Source organism: Astatotilapia calliptera, chromosome 16 (assembly GCF_964374335.1).
Source record: "Astatotilapia calliptera chromosome 16, fAstCal68.1, whole genome shotgun sequence".
NCBI classification, from domain to species: domain Eukaryota; kingdom Metazoa; phylum Chordata; class Actinopteri; order Cichliformes; family Cichlidae; genus Astatotilapia; species Astatotilapia calliptera.
In genome coordinates, this window is record NC_137437.1 from 8053878 (window position 1) to 8080118 (window position 26241).

Below are 26241 nucleotides of genomic sequence, written 5' to 3' on the forward strand. Positions count from 1 at the left end.
CAGTAATTAGTTACTGATTACATTTTTCAAGTAACTTGACCAACACTGTTTACCACACAGCCTTTCCTGGTGTATGATGCACTGATATGCTGTTAACTCACCGGTACAGTTCTCCTCCTGCATCTTTACTCGCATCCTGCTGACTAGTCTGCTTTTTTCACCGCATAACACTGGCGCTCCATCTGTTGTAAGTCCAACAAGTTTGTCCCAGGGCAGTTTTTATGTCAGTTACACTTTGACATACGTTTTTAAAAAATGTCTTTTCCTATCGTTGTCCCGTGCATCGATTTAATGTTCAATATTTCCTCTCCACGGATGAAGATGGCCAGCTGTGCAATGTCCATCATGTCTATACTTTCAGCAGCAAGAGAGTATGCAATAAAGTTTTTGCTTCTTTCACACAACTGTGTTCTTAAATCAGTGGCCATCTCACAAACCCGATCAGCAATCGTATTTCTCCTCAGGCTCACATTTGCCAAAATCTGCGTTTTGTCTGGACACAAGACGTCGCACAGCTTCATCATGCAGCTCTTCAGAGTGGCTGATTTGGCTCCTCTGCTACAGTAAAACTTGCTTTCACAACAGCTTCACGTTGTGATTTTGCTCTGGTGAAAAAAAGTCTGCTGAAATGTTAGATTCTTCCTTAGCTCTTCTACTTTCTGTAGTTTCTGCTCTGCATTTAGGTTTTTCAGCTTATGCTGACCAGAGGTGGGTAGTAACGAGTTACATTTTTCTTTGCCCCCCAAAAAGGTATGTACAAAACGAAGGAGAACAATGCCGGTCCGTACAAAGACAGACTTGATGAAAAGTCAAAGAAAAGATACGAGGAAAAAAATCAAACCAGTGAAAGGGTCAGACCCTTATGAGCACACAGAGAGACAAAATACGTTAGCGTGCTGCCCAACTTCACCACGCTCATATTTATAATTTTACGGTTCTTGGAGTGAGGGCATACACTCGTGAAGTTTAGTAACTTCAGGTCACTGCAACAAGCCCAGGTACAGTTTACCGACGGATGGGTACAGGACCTTGAAAGGCACCGTGTAGAACGAAAGACCATCATATGTATCATAAGTTTACCAGTCTCACAAGTCGTCTTCATGAATACACATTCGTTAACCGTTTATTAATAGGACCTTTGAGCTCAACGGTAATTAATTAGTAGTGGAAATAATTTCTGGTAGCATCACAGAAATGTAGCAGTGACAATAATATTGTATGTTGTAATCGTACTGGACAATTAGTGATACAAAAAACCTGTTTTATCCTGTGAATAAAAGTATATGTTTTTGTCAATGTACCATGGTTATAAAAGAAGCGAAACACAAGATTGTGTCAGGACAATTTACTATTTATGCACAATAAACAAAGGAGCATAGCGCGACAATTTCTGTTCAGCGCCAGACTTGCTTGTAACCTATATCACCAATTATGTTAAGAAAAATGACGCATTAACTACAACAGCAGACTGACCTTTGTGGAAATGCTTGGAGCAGACTAACCTGTGAGCTGGAGTGTTCTGGGATGTTATATTTTGTCTTTGAATGGCTGCAATCCAGGCCACCCGTCACCTCTTTGTTACTTCGGAAACATGGCTCGAACAATTTCTCTTCAACGACGTAATCCGATAACAACCGATCTCTTTACCCGTCGGCTTCCCGTGGCTGTCATGCGACCGGCTATTGCAGTTAATAATACAACAGCTTCTTGCCATTTTTTGGGTTTCTTTTTATCGCTGTATAACTGATTTCAATTGAAAGCCTGCGTGCACTAGTACCTCTTGCCACGAGTTCCCAGAATTCTTTGCGGTTTTACCCCTGAATGACGTCACATTTTCAATCTCTATATGCAGCTGAAGATCGCCTCGACCAGCCGCGAAAGCTGGAGTAAAACGATAGTCCAAAAAGGGGCTTAGCGTGAGACCCAAAGCCCCCAGGGGCGAGGCGAGGCCAGCAGCAGGAACAAAACTGGACGGCCAACAGATCGGAACACAAGATAAAACAGGGCAAGACAAGACAGCAGCTAGGCAGGTGTCTTGACTCTTTGCTTAAAATCAGGCAGTTGGTCCCTGAGAAGGTGCGGCAGCAATCAAACCCTACAAACAAAAAAGGCAAAGATAACCTTAATCGTCTCTAATTTACAAATACTAGCAGCTATAATATAAGCGGCTTACTCCAAGACTGGAGGCGCTGTACTATACGGTGAACGCAACTCACGCGTCTCTCCACCACAGCTGGAGTAAAGAAAAGAGAAACAGCCGCGCTGTAGCGGGCCGGAGAATTATGACTACTATGGACAATGGACAATGCCAGGCATCCTCTGCACACGGCCATTAACAACCAGAAGAGTCTGTTCAGTGACAGGTTGCTTCTCCCAAAGACAAGAACTAACAGACTTAAAAACTCCTTTGTCCCACAAGCCATCAGACTGGGAGAGGGAGGGGAAACAGGAGGACAAAGGAGGGGGGAACAACTAAGCTGTAGTGCCTCTTTACCTCACTGTGCAATACCCTTTGTGCAATACTTTTGTAAATAGTCAACAGTGCAATAGACCTCAATACTTGAAATGTGCAATTCACTTGTATTTTTATTTTTTATTCCTATTTATTCTATTTATCCCCTTCGTATATTTTATTTATATTGTCTCTGTATTTATATATATGTGTGTGTGTGTGTATATATATATATATATATATATATATATATATATATATATATATATATATATATATATATATATATATATATATATACATATATATATATATAATATTCTGTAACTCTGTAACTTCTGTCGGTGCTGTGCTTTTTTGGAAATCGAATTTCCCAGAGGAACCCACCCGAGGGATTAATAAAGTTCTATCTAATCTAATCTAATCTAATCTAATCTACTAGTTACCGACTTTTGAGACAAATCAGAGGTCGAAAGGAGGCCTACCTGTAGCAGTCACACAATCCGATCGTATCGGTAAATTAACCAATAGGCCAGCATTTACTGCTGTATCGCACCAGAAGCTCGGGAGGAATGATCCAACAAAAAAACCGGCTTCCCTTTATACAGGTAAACACCACCCTGTAATCAATATGCAGGTGGGTTCCTAATTAACCATACAAGGATACAAGGAGCGAGTGCAGCGGAAAGAGAACGAGGGTGGTAGAGCGAGCGAGAAAGAGAGAAAAAGAAGGGCGAGTAGCCCATCCGGCTACATCCACATCAGGTAGATGTAATTTAACTCCAAGCAATGCTTCGGGGCTAATATAATGAGATGATCTGAGGACGATCTTTTAACTGGTCGCTGGTTAGCTAGCGTGAGCTATAAGCTAACAGCTAGCATGGTTAATGACGCTAGAGTTCCACGCACATGCAAACAGCTCGTCTCTACTGCTTTAACTGTTAAAACACAAGGCAATACTGCGGGTGACAGGGTTTGTTATGTGAAACAGCAGCTTGTTTAGTTTAAACAGTCTGCATTAAGCTGGGCAAACACTGTGCGATTTTTTTCAGTCACGTTATTCAGCTCCTGCTCAAACTGTACAATTGAATCTCAGGGGTTAGAAGCTCATAGGTCACGATGCAGGGTCTCACACGGCCTGATGCTCTGATGCGACCTGAGTGCTCAAACTGTGCATTCATAACATGAAGCTTATCATACAAAATCTGTCTCTCGCTCTCCCTCTCTCTGTCTTACAGACACACACACACCACCACCGTCAACTTTGCCAAATTACTAATGGAAAACATTGACCAGGCAGCTGTGATTGAGCAACAATGTCCATCCAACTCTTTTCATGGTTGCTGTAGTCATCATAATTTTGTGAGGCCACATTGAAAAGCCTTGGATACGGAAGCGTAGTACGGAAGCATAGAGCTGCCACCCAGGCAAAAGATAAATAGAAAAGTATATTGTTCTAACAATATACCTTTCACGTTTGAACAATATAATATCACGTTATTACAATATACAGAATTATCACGTTCGTACAATATAAATATTATATAGGCTACATCACAGCTCCAGTCACGCTTCCATCACCGTCTTTCTTGTCTTTTCACAGAGTAACAGCCAAACAGGAGGATCTATTGGCTAGCACTGCTTAGCCTTGCACGCATTCTTATTTTAAACTTAATCTGGAATTCATTGCAAACTGTTTGTGCGGGATATGAATGACAAGATTTTGTTTTTCTACAAGAGTTAGTAAAAAATATCTCCAGTGTGATCAAATCTTCTTGCCAAACATCCGCAGCTTTGCAGTGTATACAGCACTATAATGACCAGACCTAATTCTTTTGAAAACCTTACATCTTTCCACAGGTCTCCACTTTATCAGACATCACCTAGACACAGAGCTGGATGAGGCCAGCACAAACAGCGGCCTAACCAACTAAGATGATGGATCCATGGGGTCAGGAAAGCCAGAAGCAAGGGAGCTGGAGAGGTACCTTTCATGTCCATTCACTGGAGGTGTGGATCTATTGCATGGCGTTCCTCATATCAAGAAGCTGTCCATCACAATCAATAGCTCTTCCTGCATCTGGAGCTTGTGAAGGACTTCTCAGTCATGCAGGAGTCCTGTTCACTGCTAAACAGTTACAGCTGTTGTAAAAAATGTTGTAAAATTCTTGAAATTAGAATTGTTGTGCCTTATTTTGTTGATCTTTTTACATATATTCCTTTTGAAAATACTCAAATTTGTATATTTATTTATTTTTGTTTGTCTGATAGCATTTATTTATAAAATAAATCGGACATTTCAAACAGTTACTCGCTACTTGAGTAGTCTTTTCACCAAGTACTTTTTTACTCTTACTCGAGTAACTTTTTTGAAGACTACTTTTCACTTTTACTTGAGTAATAATATTTTAAAATAATGCTACTCTTACTTGAGTACAATTTTTGGGTGCTCGACCCACCTCTGATCCTGACGTTTTGTCTGGTAGATTAAATTCCTTAATTACAGCCACATAAGCTCCACTAATAAGACACATGGTTTACCAGCAATGTCTGTAAACATATATTCAGTCACCCACTGGCGCTGAAAGGCTCTTTTTTCAGAATCAACTTTTCTCTCCACCATTGTGAGCAGCTAGCTTCCTAATAACAGAAGTTTGACTTGATTGACGCGGGACTGTTCCAAGTTTGCCTAGCGTTCAGTAAGGAGGCTGCAGCACTGCATTATGGGATCTGTAGTTTGTATATTATTAGCAGTGTTGGGTAAGTTACTTTAAAATAGTAACTTAGTTACATTACTAGTTACTTCTCTCAAAAGTAACTCAGTTACTTCAAGTTACTCGTTACTTTTTTTTTTTTTTTTTTTTTTTTTTTTTTGGAAGTGACATCAGAAACAGCAGCATGTGACATCACGTGATGGCGGAGCTTCAGTTCATCCTTTGTCATCCTTTTTTTTTTTTTTTTTTTTTAATAGGACAGGGGGAAAGAATGAAAGAAAGAGGGGGAGAGGAAGAAAGAAAACCAAAGGGGAGAAGAGACGGTGAGAAGGGGGGGAAGAGAGAAAAAAAAACAAAAAAAACAAAAAAAACTCCTGGGTCACCTGTATGGAGAGAAAGAAAAACAAAAAAAACAGGGGAGACAGCAAACAACAAAGAGCAACATAATAATAATAATAAAAAAAAAAGCACCATCACAATAAACTAGCTAGTCATAGATATCAATAGTTACTAAATAATAAACGATATTGTGCAGCATGCAAGATAGACAGCGCACAGTGTGCTTTGAGGCAGCAGCCAAGAAAGCTGTAGTCCGCATCTGTGAATACCCATGTGTACACCTGTGTGCATACCTGTGTGGATCAGCATGCTTGCATTCCAAAAGTTTCTCCATGTAATGATCTGCTAGAGAGTGTGGGGAGCCACAGCCCTGTCCTCTATGGTATCAAGCAGGTATGGAGGAGATCAAAACTCCAGACATCCAGAGGCCCCCAGAACCCAAGGGATCAAGGAAGACCCACAGAGGGGCAGCCGCGCCACTGTCCCAGTAAGAGCTAAGGAGAGTCCCAGATGAGAGCTCATTCAGCAGCCGCGGAGCAGAGGCCAGGGGGAGTTGCAGTGACGCGCCCGTGAGCTCCGCCGGCAGCCAGCTGTGCCTGAGTGACCGAGCCCCAGGCCGAGAGGCCGGGGGCACCCCACCTCCAAAGTGGCCCGAGCGAGCCCCAATAAGCGGCCGCCAAGGAGTGAGCCGGTGTGTACCCGGACGCCCACCCCCAGATACAAAGAACCACCAACGCACCGATACCTGAGGGAGTCCGCCACCGGCAGGGGAAGTGGTGGTGGGTGGAGATAGGCCTCCAAACCTTGGAGGGCCCGAGATGTCCCCAGAGAGGTGGCGTCTGATACCCAACCTGACATATAGACACAGACATACAGGCACACACAGACACAAACATCCATTCCCACCCTCATGCTCTCATATGTACTTCACACTCAACCGACGTGGAGACAGACATAAAGGGACGCTGTATACACGATCACACTCCCCAAGCGTACTCTACTAACCGGGTCTAGGTTACTCATTACTTTCAAAGTAACTAGTTACTAGGGAAAGTAACTTTGGTTTTACTCAGAATTCTCTTGTTAATGTGTTTCTTCCATAACTTTGCCAGTCTTCTAGCTTGCTTACTTGCCACAAGTGCACTGTGCCACCTACCAATAGAAAGGAAAAGATAATGTGCATATTTCCACGAGAGAAATCCCACGCCTGGACCGTCATTGACTGCTGCCATGATTCTAGCCTACGTCACAGTGTCATGTGCGTCTTTTACATCCAACACAAAAACTGCAGTCGTGGTGCTTTCGATTGTACTCAGAACTCGGAAATTCTGCCTTCTGAATAGGAAGATGTAGGTAACACCAGACTGCAGATGAGCTGCATACAGGGCTGGACTGGGACAGAAAATTGGCCCGGGCATTTTGACTAGAAACTGGCCCACCATTATAGGAAAAATCATAAAGCCTTTGAATGAAAACAAACGCTGTTGTGACAGTGATGTGCACTGTTTTGATGGTATATATGCATCAATCTATCAATCGTTTGTTGTAAGATTCAGATAATTATTTTTTAAAAGCGAGACATTTTAAATGAGAATAAGAAAGAAAAGTATTTCTTTGTGCCCCCCTTTCCCTGTTAATGCCCTACATGCCCCCCTGGCAACACTTTGCTAGATCCGCACCTGCACAGTTACCAGCTGTCAGCTACCTAAAAAAGGATCCTGGGGTTATTTGTCTCTCAGAAACAGTTCATAACTTCCCTTCAACTCATTCATGTCACCTAAAAGGTAAACCTGTTTCTCCATCACCTGTTCAGCTCTGATGATCCAGTAAGGACATCTCCTGGTTTCATCTTCATGTTTCCCTCTCACCACATATCCAAACCGACATCCTGACCAGCAGCTTTTTTGCAGCTGTGGCTCCAGCAAACATCAGCTGATACTAGAAATTAATATTAAATAAATTCTAACAATAGCTGATCAAGCTTAAACGTGCTGCTGTTGTTTAGCGCGACATCCGCTGGTTTCCTCTTTCGGCGCAAAGTGAGCGATAAACAAACAAGAGAGAAAAGCCGATCAGCTGATCATTGATCAGTTTAATGACTGAAGTAGAAACAGGAGAGGGAGGGGGAGAGAATGAGAGATAAAGAGGCAGCTGTGCAGCGTAAACACAGAATAACTCCAGCTTTGTGCCTTTTCCATTGTAGCTGAATTACGGGACAAACTGTTCCTTTTCACCTCAATAAGAAACGCGTAATATTTTCTCTGAATACCAGACGGGACGGTTGGCAACTCTAATAACTTATGAACAAAATAAAGTTCAACATCATTAACTTCATAGCACCACCCAGCTGTATAGAAACTCGGTCATGCTAGCTAGCACACAGTACGGAAAAAGTCAGAATAACGAAAATAAACTCCACCTAAACTTGGTTCATATCTGACCCAGAGAGACTGCAGGTCATAACTTCTTACCTGAAGTTCAGTTCAAACTTGGACCGGCGGCCGCCTCGGGTCTCTTTTCCTTCTGTGTCCCTTTTCCTTCATCCACCTGCTGGCTTCCACCACTTGCTAATGTTACTGAATCTGTGGAAGCTCCGCGATAGCCACCACACGAAGTAACGAGTAACGACCCTATCTAAATCCCAGTAACGAGTAACGCGTTCCTGGTTTTGGCATAATAACTAGTTACCGTGCTCGTTACCACAATAATAACGTAGTTACTGTAACGCGTTACTTATTAACGCGTTAGTCCCAACACTGATTATTAGCGCCTCATATCGCCGGGCCATGCATAACAATATTAGTACATCTATATAAAATGATCTCGGGGCCGAATATAAATGTACGCCGGGCCGGATGTGGCCCGCGGGCCTTGACTTTGACACATGTGGTTTATAGCATCCTGCCATGCGATTGCATTTGTCCCTAACCATCGGGAACCCTCACGTTAACTTTTATCAAATGGTAAAAAGTTAGCATCCTTCCACTGTGTTTATGTTATGCTAACGTAGCTGTGTCGCTAGTGATCATGTAGCACATCATTATATACCAGCTAGCCCAACTTCAGTAACCCTACAAACGTCACTGCTGTTTAGTTTTCTGTCTTCATTCATGTTGAAAGTGATAGCAGAGCTGCACATTTTAATTTTTTCAGAAATCTCTCAGTCAGAACATGCTATAGGTGGAAACTAGCGAGCTAACTTCCTGCTAACTTTTAACTCTGTTAAATTTAATAAGTTCTATTTTAATGGATGATTGGATGTTTTAACTTAATTGTTACACCTGGTAAAGCAGCAACACTGATTATTTTATTAAGGATGAAAGAATTTAGACAGTTTTTAACTCTCAGTGATGCTGCAGTGTTTGTTTAACTTTGGGACCTGAAGTTGACAGTGTTTTGGACCCAGATTACTCCGTGAGGCTCCTGACTACAGTAGCCATAATGCTCCGACAATCCATCAAGCTGTGCGGCTTTGTATCTTAACAAAGTCATACTAAAACATTGTTTGACAGATTTTTGAGCGCCGCGTACCACATAAAATCGTTTCGAGGTCAGTAAGCACAACCAGAATTCATACATTATAAGGCGCACTGTCGATTTTTGAGAAAATTAAACGTTTTTAAGTGCGCCTTATAATGCGGAAAATACATTAAATACATTTAACCACAAAGGTGTCAGCAGTGATTATCAAAAGTATGAAGTAAGGCTGGAAGTTCTCCAGCCAAGACATCATTGATCTTGTACAGTGTGTTTGATCAGCTGTTTAAGACCTGTGACATTTAAAGGGCTTTGTGATGTCATTCATACATACCCGAGTAATGATTTGTGCAGGTATTTTTTAAATTCATCTTCCATATGTGTCACAGTGTTCCTGTACATATTATACATATGTCTGGTGTGTTTTTATTACAGATAAGTCAGTAATTTGTTGATCAAAGACACTTTCCCCCCCTAGTTTTGCCTGTCTACACCACCACTGGTGATTTGGTGGATAAATTAAATAGTCAAGTTGTGATTGATGTTCAGACTTTCAGCTTTAATTCAAGGGCTTTAATAAAAGTATTGTGTTGATTGTTTAGGAATTAGAGTCATTTTTATCCATAGTCCCTGCTCTTTAGAGGCTCAAAGTTATTTGAGTTTTTTCACTGTTATTTTAAATATGTGTCCTAAAGAGATGCTTGTGAAAGGGAGGGAGACGGCATTAGGCTGGAAACCCCCCCCCCCCCCCCCCCAACACCACACATGAGGGAGAGAGAGTAAAAATTCCAGGAGTGGCCAAATAAACAAACTAGTGCATTTAGAAACAGACTGAAAGCATAGCCCAGCTTAGCAACACCGAAACACCCGTCGCGCCGTCGCGCCAGTACTGCTGAGCGGGCTGCACCTGTGGGAGAGAGTGACTGTGCGTCACACTCGCAGCCCAAGTTTTCTGATCCCGGACTTCATGACCTATGCACTACTGTGAGTAACTCTGTTTTGCCCGCCATTGTGTTACCTGACTCGGATAATTCCGTCACCTTATGTTTGGACTCCAGAGACACTGTACAGCGAGGCACCTCAGTGTCAGATCATTCACCGGTTGCTCTCGCTAGTAGCCTTTGTGTTTTTGAGCCCTCTGATTCTGGTAATGCTCACAATATTTTCTTTGATTTAGCTGATATGAATGTGTCACCTGCAGATAGGGTTGCCAACTCCCTGAAAAATAAATAAGGGACACCTCGTGGCCAGGGCCGGGCAACCCAGTTGTCTTCACCCTTCCCAGTGTGGTGAATTTTCTAGCTCTTTTTTTGTGTGTGAAATTATTTTTTTAACCATTTGACTTGAAGTTGATTTAAGTAGATGCATATTCTATTCTTTGTGATATGAACACATGTGAAACAAATGATCATTTAGCCATTTATTTTTAGCTCAAAATTACAACATTAACACAATAAAACAGGTCTCTTTCTTAAACAGAAGCCTGTCATGCTTAACTTTTGAGAATATAAGTAAATCTTTCTTTAAAAGAACTCTGTCCTGCTTAACTTAAAATAATAGAAAACAATAGAAAGAAAAATATTCTTGTAACAGTGCACATTTAGTGCATTTAGTACAATTGGCTTCAGTTGAGGTATTATTTCAGCTTTTCTAATGCTAATCAGCTGCTCCTGTTTGTAAACCCGCTTGTTCCCATGATTACGCATCTTAACTCATCATCATTATTCATCTATGTATTACTTTTATGTATTAGTCATCAATTTGTTGTAATCATCTATCCTTGCAGTTGTTTATTACACAAAATAAGTTATATTATCTTCTGGCCACATAGCGCTGATATTCACTGCACATGCCCATATTAACTTTTTCCAGCCAGGTGTTTTCCTTTTCCCATTCTTCCCTTTCTCTGAGGGGAACAAACATTGCTGCTCTAACGCTGGGCTCACACTGTGCGATTTTAGGCCCATTTTGAGCCGATTTTTGAGTGATCGGACCGATTTTGGCCTTCATCGTGCGTCGTGTAGTATACGTGGGGTAACGAGAAGTGATTAACACCTCACGACCAGCTCCCGATCATCAATCGCTCGTGAGGGTGTCACCGCAGGCGCTCACACTGCTCACGCGCAAACACGTAAACGTCCGTGAAAAAGACGTTGCAGCACGGCTGTGGAGCGTGTGATCTGGACACAAGCGATGGAGGCACAACTTGGAAAACTTTGGAAAGCTCATCCGAGCCTTTTCGATGTAGCATCACAAAATTATCACGACCACAACAACCGTGAAAATAGTTGGATTTACATTGCTGCTCAATCACAGCTGCCTGAACAATGTTTTTCATTAGCAATTTAGCAAAGTTGATGGTGGTGGTGTGTCTGTATGAGTGAAAGACAGAGAGAGAGAGAGCGACAGAATTTCTGTTATAACCTTCATTTTATGGAGACACAGTGTGAGCACTCAGGTCGCATCAGAGCATCGGGCGGTATAGTGTGAGACCTGCATCGTGACCTACCAACTTCTAACCCCTGCGAGTCAATCGTGCAGTTTGAGCAGGAGCTGAATAACGTGACTGAAAAAAAATCGCACAGTGTCTGCCCAGCATTAGGTGTACTGTCATCCGAGACTTGCACCGCAGTGTCGGCGTTTATTTCCCTGTTGGCCATGCTTCTTGTTGTGGTCATCTGTTGTCTTCCGGTATTTTCTCCGCAAGCGACCTTTCCTCGACCAATGAGATGAGCGGTAATCTGAATTGTCATACTCGAATTGTCATAAGTGTGCTGTCAGCTCATTGGTCACAAAGCAGGAGAGGGGCTGGGAATTATGTTTTCAAACAAAGTGTTAATTCCATAAACATTTATAGACTACTTTTGATTCTCACTGTATTACGGGACAAAGTGCGTCCCTTATTAGCTCAATACGGGACGTGTACTTTTGTTTCTAAATACGGGACGATTCCATATTTTAAGGGACGGTTGGCAACCCTACCTGCAGAGATAGCTGAACCTAGGACTGTTGCTTCACACCAGACTCATCTACAGTGGGGCAAAATAGTATTTAGACAGCCACCGATTGTGCAAGTTCCCCCACCTAAAATGATGACAGAGGTCAGTAATTTGCACCAGAGGTACACTTCAACTGTGAGAGACAGAATGTGAAAAAAAAAAATCCATGAATCCACATGGTAGGATTTGTAAAGAATTTATTCGTAAATCAGGGTGGAAAATAAGTATTTGGTCAATAACAACAATACAACTCAATACTGTGTAACATAACCTTTGTTGGCAATAACAGAGGTCAAACGTTTACTATAGGTCTTTACCAGGTTTGCACACACAGTAGCTGGTATTTTGGCCCATTCCTCCATGCAGATCTTCTCGAGAGCAGTGATGTTTTGGGGCTGTCGCCGAGCAACACGGACTTTCAACTCCCGCCACAGATTTTCTATGGGGTTGAGGTCTGGAGACTGGCTAGGCCACTCCAGGACTTTCAAATGCTTCTTATGGAGCCACTCCTTTGTTGCCCGGGCGGTGTGTTTTGGATCATTGTCATGTTGGAAGACCCAGCCTCGTTTCATCTTCAAAGTTCTCACTGATGGAAGGAGGTTTTGGCTCAAAATCTCACGATACATGGCCCCATTCATTCTGTCCTTAACACGGATCAGTCGTCCTGTCCCCTTGGCAGAAAAACAGCCCCATAGCATGATGTTTCCACCCCCATGCTTCACAGTAGGTATGGTGTTCTTGGGATGCAACTCAGTATTCTTCTTCCTCCAAACACGACGAGTTGAGTTTATACCAAAAAGTTCTACTTTGGTTTCATCTGACCACATGACATTCTCCCAATCCTCTGCTGTATCATCCATGTGCTCTCTGGCAAACTTCAGACGGGCCTGGACATGCACTGGCTTCAGCAGCGGAACACGTCTGGCACTGCGGGATTTGATTCCCTGCCGTTGTAGTGTGTTACTGATGGTGACCTTTGTTACTTTGGTCCCAGCTCTCTGCAGGTCATTCACCAGGTCCCCCCGTGTGGTTCTGGGATCTTTGCTCACCGTTCTCATGATCATTTTGACCCCACGGGATGAGATCTTGCGTGGAGCCCCAGATCGAGGGAGATTATCAGTGGTCTTGTATGTCTTCCATTTTCTGATGATTGCTCCCACAGTTGATTTTTTTCACACCAAGCTGCTTGCCTATTGTAGATTCACTCTTCCCAGTCTGGTGCAGGTCTACAATACTTTTCCTGGTGTCCTTTGAAAGCTCTTTGGTCTTGGCCATGGTGGAGTTTGGAGTCTGACTGTTTGAGGCTGTGGACAGGTGTCTTTTATACAGATGATGAGTTCAAACATGTGCCATTCATACAGGTAACGAGTGGGGGACAGAAAAGCTTCTTACAGAAGACGTTACAGGTCTGTGAGAGCCAGAGATTTTCCTTGTTTGAGGTGACCAAATACTTATTTTCCACCCTGATTTACGAATAAATTCTTTACAAATCCTACCATGTGAATTCATGGATTTTTTTTTCACATTCTGTCTCTCACAGTTGAAGTGTACCTCTGGTGCAAATTACTGTCCTCTGTCATCATTTTAAGTGGGGGAACTTGCACAATCGGTGGCTGACTAAATACTTTTTTGCCCCACTGTACATACTGCTACTAGCACTGTAGCCCCGCAGAACTGTTTTACTCAGCCTTTGGATTCTGAGGTTTCCCAGTCTGAGCTCAGCCACACACCACCAGTATCATCAGCTCTAGATGTAACAGTGCATGCTGAGAAACACATACCCCCTGAAACCGTGTGTTCTATAGCTAATGCTCCTCCTAGTGACTGTTTCATGTTCCAGCCTATTTTGTCTTTAGACATTCCTGGTATTTCTCAGCCAACTCCTCAACCAGCCATTGCTTTCGCAGCTCCTCAAAGAGTTACTGAGAATGAGACCTGTTTTGCTGAGCCAGCCAACTTAAAGTCTACGCCTAGCGTTCTGCCTGAGCCAGGTGACACAGAGACTATTAGCCATTCCTCTGCTATGAACAGTTTACTCTTTAAACCAGCTCTTGTATCTGTGACTCCCAGTGTTGTTCCTTCAGTTTCTCAGGCTGTGGTTTTTTCTGTGCCACAACTTGAAAGTGCTAACTCGGACGCTACCTGTGTAACCTCACCTTCTCTCGTGCCTGCTAAGCAGGAGACTGCTTCTGTTTTTCCTCGTGGACTCCTTGAAATTGTGTATTCAATGCCTGCTAAGGTTAAGAGCCGCAAGGTTTCATCTGCTATACATAAACTGGCAAAGGATTTTAGTTTGAGCACTGCAGAGCTGGTTGCACAGGTTAACTTTTCTGTTCCCTGGTCATGTCAGTTTGACTCTGTGCGCCAAGTTCCATGGACTCTGTGTGTGCTACGTCTCGGACTACATTCTGTACAACTGTGTGTAGTGTTGTTTCACATCCAGGTTATCCAGATGCTGCTTGTGTGAGTTCTCCAGTACCTGTGACTGCTCCTAAACTCACTCTTTCTAAGGCTGCTAATCATGACATGGACAACTTAAGTACAGCAGAGTTGCTAGAACCAGCCCACCATAAGTCTCTGTTTGCTAAAACTGTGTTTGGCTCCACTAACTTGATTTTCCCAGTGTCTGTTACTGCTCCCGAACTCCGCTCTCCGCCTCCAGTTCCTGTAACCAGGGCAGCGCGGGCCTGGCTTTCCCTTGCTCCCGTATCAGTTCCTCGGGTGAGGGTGGCTGAGGTCCCGCTGGTCCCTGCTTCTGTCCCTAGCCTGGCAGAGGCGCCGTTCATCCCGGCACCCGTACCTGCCCCTCGGGTGGGGTTGATGGACGCCCAGCCTATGCCTGCGCCAGTTCCGGTTCCCTGGGCGAGGTCCACTGTGACCCTGCCGACTCCTGCACACGTCTCAGTCCCTCGGGTGGGAGCAGCAGAGGTCCAGCTAGCTCCTGCACCTACACTGGCCCCCAGGGTAAAGGCAGCCAGAGCCCATCTCGTCCCTGCACCGTATCTGTTTCTCGGGTGGGGATGACTGGTGTTCGGCCAGGCCCAGCACCCATTCCTGTTCCTCGGAGGAGAGCAGCCAAGAGTCAGTCACCTGTTCGCTCACCGGTTCAACTACCTGCTGTCCCACCATCACTACAACCACAACTACAACTTGCACTTCAATCGATAGCACAGTCATCAGCTCAGTTCATTGCTCAGCAACCCATTCAGACACTGCCCACCTCAGCTGGAAGCTTTGGTGAGCTTTCTCCGCCAGCTGGGGACTGCGTGGTGCTGACACACTTTGGACAGACTGTTTGCCCTGCACAGCCCCAGCCGTTGCATCCTAAGCCGACTGCGTGCCCTGTGCCGCCACAGTTAGCGTCCGCTGAGCCAGAGGTCCCCGCACCTGCTGGTTCTGCATCCGTTTCCGCTGTGGGTTCAGGAGAAGCTCTCCAGCCTTTCCTCGTCTCCGCTGGTGGCTCTGGTCAGCCCGGCCAGCACCTCCTCGTCTCCGCTGGAGGGTCCGAGGGGCCCGTTCAGCCTCCTGTCTCCGCTGGAAGGTCCGAGGGGCCCGTTCAGCCTCCTGTCTCCGCTGGGGGGTCCGAGGGGCCCGTTCAGCCTCCTGTCTCCGCTGGGGGGTCCGAGGGGCCCGTTCAGCCCCACGGCACGTCGGCTGGAGGGCCCGAGGAGCCCGTCCAGCTGCCACCTGCGGCCGCCTCGCCGTCGCCTGGTCCAGCCTCTGCAGCTCCGCCTGGTCCGGCCGCCGCCGGGTCTTCGTCTTCGCCTGGTCCGGCCCCGTCTTCGCCTGGTCCGGCCCCGTCTTCGCCTGGTCCAGCTTCATCAGAGTTTGCATCCTCGCCTGGTCCGGCCTCCGCCTCAGCTTCGCCTGGTCCAGCTCCAGCATCTGCTTCAGCCTCGTCTTCGCCTGGTCCAGCTCCAGCATCTGCTTCCGCTTCGCCTGGTCCGGCCCCCGCTTCGCCTGGTCCGGCCCCCGCTTCGCCTGTGGCTGCCACGCCACCGCCTGGTCCCGCCTCGTCTGGTCCGTCTGGTCCTGCCTCGTCTGGTCCTGCCTCGACTGGTCCTGTGCCCACCGGGCCTCGGCCAGTACGCCTGACACTGGAGAGCCGCCGCTGCCTTCCGCGCGGCCGGCCCCCTGAACTGCTCCGTCGTCTCCTTTGCCGCCGCCGCTGTCTTCCACGCCCCCTGAACTGCTCCGTCGTCTCCTTCGCCGCCGCTGTCTTCCACGCGGCCGGCCTCCGGACCCGCTCTACAGCCGCCGCAGTCTTCCCTGCGGCCGGCCTCCGGACCTGCTCTGCTGCCACTGCCACTTTACACGTGGCCGGCCCCCGGAACAGCCGAACTGAACTGTTGCGCTGTCACCTCCCGGGTTGACCTTCTGACCTCTTTGGACATTTGCTTCCCTGTTTTGCCCTGTTTTGTGTATTTGTGGACTCAGTTTTGTTCTCGTGCTCCTTGTCTTTTGTTTGGTTTCGTTCCCTCCATCCTGGTCCCCCGCCTCCCGCCCTGGGTGGGTTGTTCCTTTTTTTTCTTGTCTTTCGGTTCTCGGGTTTGGGCTGTCGGGGGCCAGCCCTTGGGGGGGGGGGGGGGGGGGTGATGTCATGGTCCTGGGCCATGTTGGCCCAGTATTCTTAGTTCTCATGTATTTTTGTATTTTGTTCCTTATTTATGCCATGTTTCCTGAGTTGCCCTGGTGTGTTGTTCCCCAAGTGTTTTCCCTTCATGACTCTTACCCCCTGTGTGCCCCTCTATTCATGAGCCCTCGTCTCTGATTGTGTTTATTCTATGTTTTTCCCCAGCCCGTTATGTCTGTGTTCTCCCTGCGCTCTCTCTCCTCCTGTCTGAACCTCTGTACTTCCTGTTTTACTTCGCCCGTCTCCCGTCAGTGTTGTGTTCACTCCTGCCATGTCTCGTTATGATTATCAGTGTCACCTGTGTTCCCCATGTGCTCCTACTTCCCTCGTTAACCCTCTGTGTATTTATGTCTGCGTCTCCCTCAGTTCTGGGTCGCGTTCTCCCTCATGTTATGTGTGATTCCCCTGTGTTCCTTGGTGAGCTTTATGTTAGTTTTTCCCAGTTTAGTTTTGTATTTCCGGTCATCTTTTGTCAGCAATAAAGCTGCTTTTTGAGTTCATCCCCTGAGTCTGTGAGTTTTGCGATTGGGTCCTCATCCTGCCTGCCACACAGCAATCCATGACAGACCACACAAAACAACAAAGTGTATGATTACATTATTTCCATGGTTGTGAGAAAAACTTGTAATAAAACCAAGCTAAACATATCTACAGTCTATAGTCTACGTTCAAAAGGTAACTTCATGAATGAATTGGGTTACAAGATTCAAGAACAAGAAGAGCAGACTGGTAGAAAACATCTAAACAACCCTGTTGTGACAAAGAAGTGTTAGGACAGATCAAACCCAGGAAAAAAGTAAAAAGTACAGAAGAGAGGAACAGCTGAAAAAAGTGGCAAACAAACTGAAAGTCTGAACTTCTATTGGATCTAATTGTATAATGATTTAAACTCGCAGAGTATGAGCTACAGTTTTCCCCGTTTTGGAGGAGGTTGTAGCTCAGGAGGTAGAGCATGTCACCTACTAATCAGAAGGTTGGTGGTTTGATCCTTGGCTGCTCCAGGCTGTGTGCCAAATATCCTTGGGCAAAATACTCCAAATTGCTCTCTGTTGCATCCATCGGAGCGTGACTGATAAATAGAAAGCACTAGTTCTACTTTTCTATTTAGAATTAATACACAGGTGGATTTTTGTTGTTGCATTTCAGACGTGCAGGACTTTGGCCGACGGTTGACCAGCTACCATGATGACTCCATCTCATGCTAGCATCTCTGCTCACGCAGATGCCATGGCTCGCGTGACTCTGTTTCATCTTCTCATCAGCTCTCTGCCAACATTCAGACAGTGATCGGTGGGATGAGAAAGCAGACACTGCGCCAGATGTTTCCTCGCTGATGGGATTGTAAAACCATCTGTTTAACATCGCCTCATCAGACGGTGCCTCATTAAATCATATTTAATAGTGTCACATTGGTTTGAATTTATTAAAGACGGTGAAAGACAGTGAGATGAAGAAGATAGTAATGAAGATGCCTACGTTATGTATGAAATGCAATTACAGGTAAACCATCACTCACTAATTAAAAAAAGAAATGTCTAAAAAAATGTAGACATGCAGAATTTGGAGACAAAAATGCATTAAAATTTAAATATACCTGCTTTTTCAGTTATATGAAGTGGCAGTAAGTGTATTTTTGGCTGATTTTGTTCATTTTAGAGTAGACCCTGGATAGACTGTCTACTGTCCACTAGAGATGGCACCATACCACTTTTTTATGTCCGATACCGATACCGATATCATAAATTTGGATATCTGCCGATACCGATATGAATCCGATATAGTGTTTTTTTTATCAACAAAACAGTTTTTTTAAATATCTTGCTGCATTTTGTATAAGTTCATACTCAAAGTTTAAAACAACAACTACACTAAAGCTATTCTGTTATACCTGTATGCAAAAAAAAAAATTTCATAGTTCAGCAATACTAATCAATCTAATAAACTTAAACCTACACCATCCTCCCTATTCTGGTATTTTAAAGAGTACTTAGCATAAATATTAAGCAACCTAACTAATAGGGTTCCAACTCCCAGCAACAACAAAAATAAATAAATAAAAAATAGGGAACCACCCCTCACGCTCCACCTCATGATGCTTAATCGACGTAATCAACCTTAATTTGATGCAGTGTGAAAAAAAAAATGCACAGAAATCAATTCTTTTTCAAGAAATATTAAATAGATTCAACATCTTTCTTCAACAAAATTGCAGACTGCACAGATGGTACCTTCCCAAAGGAAAAAGTACTATAGCTTACTAGGGTATATTAGACTTAACAGTTACTATATGCAGTAATGGACTTCTATACATTTTACATCAGATTAAAACTTTAGGTGTAAGATTCAGATAAATATTAAATAATTAAAAGCGAGACATTTTAAATGAGAATAAGAAAGAAAAGTATGTCTTTGTGCCCCCTTTTCCCTGTTAATGCCCTATCGGCCCCCCTGGCTAAACGTTGCTAGATGCGCCCCTGCACAGTTACCAGCGTCAGCTATGTAGAAAAAGATCCTGGAGTAGAAAGTAATATTAAATACATTCTAACAACAGCTGATCAAGCTTAAACGTGCTGCTGTTGTTCAGCCGCTGGTTTCCTCTTTCTGGTGCAAAGTGGGCCAAAAGCAAACAAGAGACACGGACTCGCGACAGAAAAGCCGATCAGCTGATCATTAAGCAGTTTCATGATTGAAGTAGCAGCCGGAGAGCGAGAGGCAGTCGCTCATTAAGCTTAACGCAGGAATGCTTTACAAACATTCAGAGATGGACTTACACACTTGCTGTACTTCTCTCGGGGATAACTTTGTCGGAGATAAAATGCCGGGTTGCTAGCGAAGCTCCACATGCTATCCAGACCACCGACAGGTCCCGCATGCCACAGCCGCTCTATCACGTGATGCATACTGCTCCGACGTGCTAACGTTCTGAGGTGAGTTACAGCGTGTTGCAAGTTTTGTGAGGTGCTTTCGTGATATTTAATGGATCGGATTACATTTTTAATTTTTCTCTGATATGCGATGCAGTAATTTAGGTCAGTATCGGACCGATACCGATACGTAATATCGGATCGGTCCATCTCTACTGTCTACCTCAAAGTGTGTGGAGAGGTCAGTGGCTGTCACATAAGGAGGCTCTTGGTTCCCCTGGGTTATTGCATCCAGACTTTCTAAACTCCTTTAATTTAAAAAGGCTGTATTGAATAATTTATAATAATCCAGGCTCCAGTAATGTGCTGTATACCTAAAAACATAATTTTAGATCATGGACCTGTAGGAGTTTGAATGCATCAGTGCTTTGATTTTTCTTTATTTTTAGAAGAAAAGGACATTTTGGAGAATGGCGCACAAGAGTGGTGTGGGGAAGTAGAAGCAACACACACACACACACACACACACACACACACACACACACACACACACACACACACACACACACACACTCAGCTATCTTAGTGAGGTCCTTCATTGTCATAATGCTTTCCCTAGCCCCTTAACCTAACCATTAAAAATGAATGCCTAACTGTAACCTAATTGTAACCCTGACATTAAAACCACATTTTGAGCCTCAAAAAGCCCTTAAGATTTGTGAGGACCGGTGTGTGTGTGTCCTCACAAGTGACTGTTGGTTCTCACAAGTATAGTAGAATGCAAATTTTCGTCCTCACAAAGATAGCTAGACAGGAACACACACACACACACACACACACACACACACACACACACACACACACACACACACACACACACACACACACACACACACACACACACACACAGGATGAAAATCAGAGCATCTGCAAATACATCAGAAAGACGGCCCCTGAGATGAGCTGCTTTAAGAATACCGAAGGCTGCTGAAGACAGACTGTGATGAGGAACAGGTGGAGGAACCTCTAATGGGCAACCAAGTCCCTACATAGGATCTTCCATTGACAGCTAGAGAAAGTGGCTGACATAAAGAAATCCTACAAGTGGCTAAAAAAGGGTGGCTTAGAGGACAGTACAGGCTCTGATCATGACAACATAAGAACAGGCCTCAAGCACCAGAGCCATAGAGGAACGAGTCTGCCACAGCCGACAGGACCCAAATTGCAGACTATGAAAAGCTACACCGGAGACTATCCGGCACATAGTAGCAGAATATAAGATGGGACATTGTACAGTGAAAGTCACAACCAAATGGTTGGACTAATGTACAGAAATATCTTCAGCACGTATGGACTCGAAGTCTCCAAGTCCTGATGGGGAATCCCACAAAAGATGGTTAAGAATAGCAGGGCTAAATCCTGTGGAAGTTCCAGACAGACAATCAGCTGCTGGTTAATCAACCAGACATAGTGGTGGCTGACATGGAGCAGAAGACCGCATTTGACAGGCAGACCTAGAAACAGCTAAAATACTTTGACAAACCCTCAAACTCCCAGGGCTCTGCTAGAAGACCAGATGGACTGGAGGTTCTGAAGTTTCCATTTAGTTTTGCATTTACACTTCTATAAATAAACAATTTTCCACAAACTGCAGACAATTTTTGTTTCCTTGCCAGCTTTAGTCAGGCATTGGAAAAATCTCATTAAATACATTTTTGTTTAATCTACCAAGATTTAAAAAAAAATCTTCTTCTTCTAACTTCGCTACATTTATCTACAATAGTCGATCTTATTGGAAACTATACAGATCAAGTTGCAAAACATACAATGACCTAAAAAAACCACAATGCCAAAACGATATCACAGTAATATTTCATCCAATTAACTTTTGTGTGAAATGCATTTTTAGCGTGTCTATTTATTTGTCTTAAAACGTGATAATGCCACAGTGACCTTGACCTTTAACAACTTTAACAACTTTAACAGCTGTCCTCAAATCATCTTTGTCATCCAATGAATGTCTTTGCCAAATCTGAACAAATTCCCTCAAGACTTTTAAAACATAGCACATCCACAAGCGTGGGACAGATAACCAATCCGAAAAGACCCTAATGATTCTGTCCACAGCACAGGAACATAAAACTCAAAGGATCGATAAAGTCATTAGATATACCCTGAGGCCACACAAAATATTTCTGCACTCTGGCCTGTGAGACGAGTAGCTGCTTTCCAACCTGGACGCTCACTGAAAGCAACAAAAGGAGGCTGTTCAATATCATAATTCAGTGTGTCTCTGGCCAATAAAGGTTCAAGTATTTGATCGTAATGTGATTCGTGATAAGCTGTCATCCTCAACAACAGCAAGCCATTTTCTTCAATGAAAAAGCCATTACACGCTGTCCTTCACTGGTCATCAGGGAAGCTTGTTCATCCTCTCTGGATCTCTGCAGGTGGAGGAGTGTGTGATGAGTCATTGCACTGTTTTTCTCTCAGCTTCAGTGTAAGAGAGAAGAAAGGGGTGACCGGACCCTGCCTTCATAAATATAGATAAATGAGGCTGCCTGCTGATAGAGCTGTCTCTCACACACACACATGTGCACACATACACACACATACACATGGGTGTGCACATGTCCTTCTTTCAGGACTATGCTGACTTTCAAACCAAAGTTAACAAGAAGGACTGCCTTATGTCTCTGTGCGATCTCCATGGCCAAAACTCACGTGATCATAATACTCTTAATTTACCTCATTAATATTCAAATGTGTGCTTAATATGGTTTTAATTACCTTCTATGCATTGTTCCTGAGTTATCATTAGTGAAACAAAAATGGGGCCTAAGTAAGAAACGAAACACACCTGAAGGTAAAGTAATATTCAAGCACTGAAACTTTCATCGCCCGGGAGCGGTTTTGGCAAACAAGACAGGAAGGTGCTGAGGATAGAGCAAAGTCCAAAAACAGTACAAGAGCTCGCACACAAGGAGATAACTTTGAATGAACAAATACACATGAGGAAACCTAAAAACAAACAATAAATAACAAAGAACACCAACTAGCAAAACAAACATGAGGAATACACACACGCTAGGAAGGAAAAGACAAATGCAAGCAAAGAAAGCATGGCAGTTATACAAATGAGCAAAGAATACAAGCTGGAAAACAAAGGACTATGCAGTCCTGTGAAAAATGAAGCATACCCTTACTGCCTCAACAGGAATTAGGAGAGTTAATAGCAGCCAGGCATTGCTAATCAAATGCACTTGGCTGCTCTTGACATGCCAGGAAACTCACCCCACGCTCAGACCATGAAAACCGATCAGTGAAATTGCAAAAAACTCAAGAGCTACATGTGAGACACTACAGGCCTTTGTTAGCATGTTAAATGTTAGTTCATGACAGAACAAGAAAATTATACAAGTTTGGAAGAGCGACCAGGAGAAATCGTCCTTGATAAGAACACGGCAGCACAACCTAGCTTTGAAAAGTTACATCTGAACAAACCACAAGACTTCTGGAACAATGTGTGTTGGACAGATGAGACCAAAGTGGAGATGTTGGACCACAATACACAACACCATGATCAAAGAAAACAAAACACGGCATATCAGGACACCATCTGTACACCATCAAACATGGTGGTGGAGGCGTGATGATTTGGGTTTGCTTTACAGCCACAGGAACTCGACACCTTGCTGCCAATGAGCTGATCACAGTATTCTAGAGCTAAATGTGAAGCCGTCTGTCTGACAGCTAAAGCCATGCAACCGCACAATGATCCAAAGCACGGCAGCATCTGCAACCATCATTGAACTGAAGCAACATTGTAAAGAGAAGTGGACTAAAATTCCTATATGAGTGACCAGTGTTGGGAAGGTTACTTTTAAAATGTATTCCATTACAGATTACAGATTACATGCCCCAAAATGTATTCTGTAACGTATTCCGTTACGTTACTCAATGAGAGTATTGCTGTGATTTATGACTGTTACTGAAGGTCCGCGGCTCCGAACCATATTAAAGGGACCTCTGGCTAATATGTCGGGCTCCGAGTTCGTAGCCGAAAAATAGCTTTACTTCGTTGTCTGGGTCAATTTTGCTAGCGAGAAACAGAGAGAGGCGTTGAAAGGCTGCTTCAACGGAACTTATTGTTTTGGAGGAAAACACGAACACAGTGTACAGTCGAGTCTTAATAGCTTACTTACAACTGGGCTCGTCAGGCACTCTTCTTGGCTGAAGTGGTTATTATTATATTTACATGCTTCCAGCTCCTGTTTCTGCTCAATGATAACTCCTAGTTTTCCACTGGCCGTTTTCTCCCTCCTCGCGCTCACAGACACATAACGGGTACGGCAGTCCATTCTCCCAGCAGCACGGACTACACTGCCCATGATGCTACATTCTCCCTATTAGCTTAGCACAACAACAACAACAACAAAAGGCACTCTCTCACCCAGGAAACCCGCAGAGAAAGAGCGTCACCCTGTAACCATGGCAACCGTAACGCTGCCGCCTGGAACAACAGAACGTAGCTGTCAAACAAAACCCAAACAGTCCTGATCCGCCACAGTATAAAACAGGAAAGTACCGCCGTGTAATCCATTTATTTCAACAAAGTAACTGTATTGTAAATACCACCTTTTTAAACGGTAACTGTAACGGAACGGCAGTACATGTATTCCGTTACTCCCCAACACTGTGAGTGACTCACACAGCCACACAGAAAATAAATACATCAAGTTGTTGCTGCTAAAGGTGGTTCTACAAGCTACTGAGTCATGGACTACACAGAGTCCTGTGGAAACACGATTATCAAAATCAAAAATCAATCAAAATGTATTTATATAGCACATTTTTAAAGACCGAAGTACACCAAAGTGCTTTCCAGTAAAATCATGATACAGATAAAAATCACAATATAAAATATAAATTACAGATATAAATAAAAATAAAATAATTACATAATCTAAATGCAAAGCCAGCTGTAAATTACCCTAATTCGCCTTGAATGCCAGGTTAAACAAATACGTTTTTAGACGTGATTTAAAAGACTGAATATGAAGAGGAAGAGTATTCCATAACCTGGGTGCAGCAACGGCAAAGGCACGGCCTCCTCTGGTCTTCAGCAGAGACCTAGGTTGCACTAAGAGCAGTTGGCCCGATGATCGTAGTGCTCTCTTAGGGCTATACGGACAGAGGAGATCAGCTAGGTAGTCAGGTGCCATATTATTTAGGATTTTATAAGTAAACAATAAAATTTTAAAATCAATTCGGTATTGTTACGGATTCAAATATTGGGGATGGATACAAGAGGAAAAACCAAAATAACAACACTGGTCCGGCCGGGTTGAGTCAAACGATGATTTTAATGATCACACGCGTGGGAGATGGACACCGTACGCAGACAGCATCAGATCTCACCTCAAAAACCACATCACAATAATTTTATGAAATCAGGGTATTAGAACGCCCCCTCATGCGTAAGACAGGTACAATACAATCAATATTGACAGTTATTTGACACAGCAAAGGAACATTCTCTCCTTCCTGAGGACAGGCACTGACTCCCGCCTCTCTCCTGGAGCCAACCGTCCCCTGTGGAGACACAACATTGCAGCTACAAGGATTTCCAAATTTGTTAAGGCGATCAGTGTGTAATGCTCTGAATCAAGTATGTAATATTAAATGAATGTTGTTTAATCAACTGCGACTACTTAAAACATAACAAAAAGATATAACTAAATGTAAAATCACAAAAAATAACATGATATCAGTGTTGTGTAAGCGCGTGCGGCCTTCCATGCTCGAAGCCTTTCCCCTCCATAGATCAGCCAGACATTCGCGCTGACTGTAGCTTTTAACCCTTATTAACTTGAGCACAACTCTATAATGAGCAACAAACTGCAACATGTATGAGATGATCATGTTTACACCTGCAATGAAAGATCATATGATTATTCTGGCACCTGTAAATAGAAGATTAACCTGAGGTTATAGCAATCACTGTAATACAAATGTTAATGTAATGTCAAAAGCTTCAATAAATGTTCAATGCAACGCTGGTCATATGATTCTGATATACTAATAATGCCGATACTAAAATAGCAGAAAAAACACCCCGTTTTTATCCCACAGTATTTAATAGGAAGCCAGTGTAAATTTGCCAGAACAGGGGTGATAGAATCGTACTTTCTAGTGCCGGTCAAGAGACGTGCAGCGGCATTTTGGACCAGCTGCAAACGCTGAAGAAGAGAAGATTGTAGGCCCAAGTAGAGAGAATTACAATAATCCAGTCTTGAAGTGATGAAAGCATGAATGAGTTTCTCCAGATCTTTGTGTGGTATATAAGGTTTAGCCTTAGAAATTAGGCGTAGTTGGTGAAAGCTGGTTTTTACCACAGTAGACACCTGTTTATCTAGTTTGAAGGAACTATCTATGAAAACTCCAAGATTCCTAGCAGCATCAGTGAGGTGGTTAGCAACAGGCCCGAATGTGCCAGTCAGTTGTCCCAGAGGCATATTTCTATCAAAAACAATAATTTCTGTCTTCTTTTCATTTACGTGATAACCAGTCTTTGACATCCCTCAGACAATCAAACAGAGGATGTAGTGAAGATGATCCCCAGTCAAGTGGAGGTAGATTTGAATATCATCAGCATAGCAGTGAAAAGAGACATTATGTTTTTCAAAAATGGAGCCCAAGGGCAACATGTACAGAGAAAACAACACAGGACCCAATACCGAGCCCTGGGGCACACCACAGC